Raw genomic sequence first — 6,287 nt, 5'->3', positions numbered from 1 at the left:
ATTAACCTTATGCAAGCCTGCCCAGTCGGCCTAAAATAGAGAGCTGCACCTGCCTACACTAATTATACGCTAGCGAAAAACTACAAGTACTATCACTACCACAGAGCACTGGCAGTGGCATAAGTTGCATGTAACACACTGACGATACAGAATGCATAGAAATTATACGATTTAAGAGAGCATAAACCTTTTCAACCAAATTTAGCTTTTGAAATTTCACTGTGACATTGTAAGCCTCATACATCCAGCATGTATAGATTCTACTAGCAACCGGCAGTCAAATTCTTTCTAACAGTAAACAAATCCATTTTTAACCCTCTCTGAGCGTCACAAAGATATCAGACAGCTTACTCTTCACATGTCAACGGAAAGTAACTTTCATGCGTCCTTTCAATAAAGCCATAAAAATGGTAGTCTCCGCTGAAACAAAAGTTTTTCATTGCCGTCAGACCATGTCCTCACAAAATGTCTAAAACTCTGCCCTGTGCCCCAGTTGACCTGTGACCTCCAATTTCGACAGACTGATGGCTTTTCTCTACCATGATCTATACACCGACTATCACGAGCTATGGTCGAGCCGTTTAATTCTGCTGCCGAATTCTGCATTTCCTCCTATACCTTAAGTTAAGGAGGGAATGTTCCCTTCTTTTACACCTCTTGACCTTTGACCTTACCCCCAGCTTCGACATTCCAACTCGTTTTCGGACTTACCCCCCCCCGCCCGTCCGAAATTCGTGCCGTGACCAACGTCGAGCCGTTGTAGATTTGTGCCCCAACTTGTTGACACGCAACGAACGGGCCCAGCACGCACCGGGACGACGGTCAATCGTTGCGATTCTACAAGGCTGCCTCTGACTTGAGTGTCAGATGAGCGAAAAGAGGACACAAGATGAGTGAGTGACAAGAAGTCAGGTTTTTTAATTGAGCAACCATCAACTGTACATATATAGAAACAAAGAGAGTATATAGGGCAGAAATTCGGCCATTTATATACCTTCTTTTTGATAATTTATGGGTTAATTGTAGTGAAAATAATGGTGTTGAGATGGTGAAAGTCTGGAATGTGATGGACGGCAGGTACACAATGGATCCAACATTAATTGGCCTTCATGGTGTATTATTGCTTAAAGGATTGACCCAATCAGGATGATCCTGGAAACCAGAGGTTTACTGTGCCACGGTTATTGTGTGAATGCGCAATCTGTCGAAGTTGCTCATTTCTACTGATATCCAACTTCTTTTGTAATCAGATTTTATACATGCCTCATACTTACTCCTCGATTTCACTTCTAAAACAATGTTAAAGTTACATTTTGTCTCTTGTGACATCGCAAACAAAAATAAAAATTTGCACGATGCAAATGTGGTCGCTTTACCTATTGTCAGACATACTACTAGATAACCGGCCTTAGAAAAATAAACCAGCCTTGATGCCTGTTAATTGGTTATAAAAAAGCCAAAGCTGAAATGTGAAACTTCAGCAACTTTAACTGAGATTTCATGAAAATTAGACCTTCAACATTAGCCCATGATCAATACAAGCTACGCGGGCGTAACTTTCCTCCATCCCATCACTTCTTCTAGACTCCCCTAAAAAAAGCTTCTTCACTTAGGCTTTATCATACAGCTTTCATACAGTTTCGATTCTTTACTACAAATTGTACGAGGTCCACAAAATTTTCTGACTAAAAACCACCCGCGCTAAAACATTATGTCCTTGCTGAACACACCGATGTGAAACGTATTGAGTAGTCACCCTACTGGCCTATCGTCCACGTCTAGAGAGCAGTTATGATGCACGACAAGTCCAACAACGGACAAAAGCAAAGGTCCAGAGCTACGCTACATCTCACTTCACATTGACCGCTCTCCGCTACGAGCACTACAAATGACGTACGAATTCTTCTGAATAACATTATCAACATCACTTGACTGGCATTTCCAGAGCTGCTAGCTGAAAAACTAGAAAAGCCGGCACGTTGCTCGCCGCACTACATGCTATCCCCCGTTGTTCTCCACAAGATGCTGTCAAAGTATACGAAGCTTGGTCGCCCCGCTATGTCAATTAGCGCGGCGCCGAGTTATTAGAGTGCGCGAAAAGGAAATTAATGACGCCGTCCGCCAAAAAAATAAGGTTCAGGCTGCAAGGTCATGGATCAGAATAAAGGTTGAAAAAAAGTCGACCTGATGGCTTTCGCCGACACACCCTCTCCCAAGAATGTGTAAGTATAGCCAAGTTTGGTCGGCTCAGGTCAGATTAGGCCGACTTATATGAGCATGAAGAGGAAAAATATGCATCAAGCGTCGAAGGTAAAGGTCAAAATAAAAGTCCGTAGCCTGACCTGCGTTTGTTAGCGCGTAGGTCAATTAGGGGGCCGAGTTTGTATTTAGAGAGTCAGCGGATAAGGAAATAACTGATCAATGGTGCAAGGTAAAGGCTCAACATAAGAAGCGATCGCAGCTTAGACCTGGTTTCGTACGCTTGCCCACTTCTCCCAAGATGTTGTAAGTATACCAAGTTTGGCTAGCGGATAGCCGTCAATTCATAGGTAAATGGATGAGTGCTTACCTATTCTGTCTTGCAAATAGTTGTTGCTACTACGTAAGATGGGAGCTTCCATCTTTAATCTTAAGACACTTAAACGTACGCGCCATCTCGTGGCAACTTTCATAACGATCCCAACGAACATTCCTTCGAGAAGGTTCCTGATACCATCCCTGTGCCTTCCACTGTTTCGGCGCGTATGTGAACACATTTGGGACTAACAGGGTTTACTAGAATCCCACCACTCCACCACAGAGTCACCGCAGTAGACGTGAGATGAGCGCTGTCGCTCCGCGGCACTTGTTTGTGGTGAGCTACAGTGTCATTGACACTTTCATCCTACTCACGTTTGCGTCATTTCTATGAAAACATGCATGCAGATATCATGTTAGAAAGTGATTGCAAGTTTCACCATCTTGTGTCCAAATATAACTGCGTTTAACTTAAAAGTTTTTATTTTCGCGTATTCCTCCATGAGGGGTGGGATGAAACGCCTTTGTTAATGTGTTGTATGTAGTGGAAAAAATACACGGGGGCTCGGGGCGATTTAGCCCCCGAAATGCCAAAAACAGCCCCGGAAATGCTAAAAAGAGCCCCCGTAAATTTGCATAGAGTTCAATGCAAACCAAATTTTAGAGTGCTATTTTCATGCACGCGAGCTTGAAAAGTAGCCCCCGAAAAATAAAGTTTATTTTTTTCCCTGGTTGTATGTGTGTACGTCCATGCGTCTGTACATGAGTGTGGGCGCGCGTGCGTGCGTGCATGCGTGTTGGTCTGTGCGGCCATGTGTCTGTACCGGTGTATGTGTGCGAATTCGCACGTATGTGCGTGCGCGCATGCGTTTGATAGATGGTACCGTACAGTCGCGTAGTTGGAATTTCTGCTATTACTGCTGCCAGCATGTTTGGAATTTCGATCGGGATTAGTTTCTTGGCAAAGCTTGGCTGATGCCAGGCAGGATTAAGGCGTGGCGTGATCATCATGTGCCTGGTTGATAGGCGTGGCTTCTCATCATTTCCTGTGCGGCTCGTGTAATGTACGTGACACATCGGGCAGCAGCAGCAGCCAGCAGCAGTGGTGACGGCAGCAGCCAGCAGCAGCGGTGACGGCAGCAGCCAGCAGCAGCAGCAGCAGCAACAGTGGCGGCAGCGGCAGCGGCGAGTAGCTGTCTTCGTATGTAATTGTAGTTTGCTGATGAATGTTTACAAATCTACTGGGTTAATCATGTGCTCAATCAGCCATGGGCAGGAGTACACACGGGATTCCATAACCAGCGATAGAGTAAAGTGTTCATTTATAGCGTCCATGTTTTACTCTTCTTATAATGGCAAGTACACTGCTGGACTAGCCATGTTTGTATACGTAGCCTTTTGGGATAGGCATATTGATTAGACTGCGTGTAGGCTTTGGGCTGTAAAGAATATCTGAGGTAGTGAATACCATATAAGTATCATCGAGAGTATGATAAGCACAGATATTGTAATAACAGAATAATATGCTTAATAATAGTGTGATGACGAATGCGATGGCAATGACAATTATGATGAAGATGAATCTTAAGTTACTTCTGGTAATCACGATTGTCGCGTGGGGAACACACAGATACAGTGGACAATATACTCACGAGTGTAGTAGTAAGGATTTAGAACAGTCTTTCTGACTGACTGCATGCGCCCAGATTTTTCTGACCAATACAATGCTTTTATTGCTTGCATAACAGAAAGTGTGTACAGTAAGACTAACGTATCTTAGATCACTCGTACATGATTACTTTTACCAGAATGCGCAGGGATTGTAATTTCTGCGTTGGCTTCTTTTTGGCGTTTTCCATATACACGTTGGTAATGGTAATTTGCATAACGTATTATAGAGATGCTGTACTAGTCTAAAATCACTACGTTTTAATTTACGCACTTTTGTCAGATGGTTGATGATTACAATGTAATTTTCGCAACACAGAAGAATGTGGCTGCGGTTATTTGCCGTTTCATATACCTTAGCAGCACATACTCGTGGTAATTTTTATACTGGCATAATCGGTAATATGTCCGCTAATAGGCGAGACCTAATTTGTGTATATGATTTTATCGATTTATTTGAGAGATAATAGTTTTAAAAGGTTGATGCAGAAACCACACTGCGCATAAGTATCCATCTTTCAAACTGTTTTTGTCAGAATAATCATATTTTGTTTCTCTTTTACGACTATCCTTCGAATTAAGTAAATTTATACATAGGTCAGAATTTCCTAAACAAGTTATTCTGAATCTTTTTTCCCTGAGCAATGCCGCGTACCTCAGCTAATTAACGATATGCATTGTTCATGGCCTTGATCAAGTAAGCCTTATGGACTCTCTACCTTAAAAAGTCGGCAGCACGACAGAAGTTGAAGTGCGTGTCGGAGGAATGACATAAATCACCATGGTATCTGCTGTACCTAGCACAGGTCTGCTTGGACATATATAGGTCTCCTTGACATTACCTGTATAGAGTTCACTAACTGCTGTGGGGTAGTTAGTTGGTGGGTCGGTAATTACCCACCAGTAATAACAACAACTATAAACCTGTGAATATTTGGTCCAGCAAATAAATACATTAGTCGTGACACACCCGCAGTATACTTACATTGTTTATACTATTTATGTTGACAATACTCTGTTTGATCAAGACAATGTTCAGTGTTCACATATGATAGCGCAGGTATACCTGTGATGTGTTTGATGATATTATGAGGTACCGATGTTCTATAACGTAGAAGATTGTAAAAGGTGCTAAAAGTAAAAGAAGGAAGTGATCAAACACCTAGAAGTTTACAATTACATGCTAATAACTTACTCTGACGAAATTTTTGTACATATTTCCGACAGACTTCCTCAGGTCTAACGTTTCCAGGTAGATGGCAGCACTGGAAACGGAAAATTTCCAGTGCTGCCATCTACCTGGAAACGTTAGACCGGAGGAAGTCTGTCGGAGAGATGGACAAAAATTTCGTCAGAGTAAGTTATTTTTACTGATTATGGATCTAACTGAGATTAACGTTATTAGCATGTAAATTATAGAGATTCGATGAAGTTATTTAATCACCTAGAAGTTTATTAATTTACTTATTGATTAAATAAGTGAGTAGGTAAAATACCTTATAAATCAGTGTTGACTTATATAATTAGGAGGCTAATAGAGTGTGACGATTGGATGCTATCTATGCTTAATTGCTTGTCTGTATTTTATTTGCAGGTAAGTGGATTGCTATAGCGTTCTCCCCACATCTTGCTTGCCAATTTCCTAAGCAGATTTCCAGCGAGTGATTCAAAAATGTAAGTCGGAAATACGTGTACTTGAGTTTTCCGTGCAGTAGGGGTGAAAAACCATCAATTACTTCGTGCGGTGCCGTTTAAAAAACCTATATACACAAGAGAGTCTTGCAAACGAAGAGCAAGCATTTCACGAATGGTCCATCACTCCGGCACACGTGTGCATGTGAGCGTTTACACATACACACACTGATATCTCGCATCATCTGCGCGTGTACGCCAGAATGTGAACGGCTAGCCGATAAAGAAGTTGTTGTAGTCGGGTTCGGTTTTCCTATCAGAAGTTATGCAGCAACAACCGTTGACTCGCGCGAGTCTCAGGAGAGTTAACGATGGTATGTATGTGTAGGGGGAACCACACAGATAGAGATAGAGAGCGAGAGAGAGAGAGAGAGAGAGAGCGAGAGAGAGTGTGCGTGCGTGCGTGCGTG

Source organism: Priapulus caudatus, unplaced genomic scaffold, assembly GCF_000485595.1.
Source record: "Priapulus caudatus unplaced genomic scaffold, Priapulus_caudatus-5.0.1 Scaffold26, whole genome shotgun sequence".
NCBI lineage: Eukaryota > Metazoa > Priapulida > Priapulimorpha > Priapulimorphida > Priapulidae > Priapulus > Priapulus caudatus.
The sequence above is the reverse complement of the archived record's forward strand: the minus strand, read 5'-3'. Positions refer to the sequence as shown.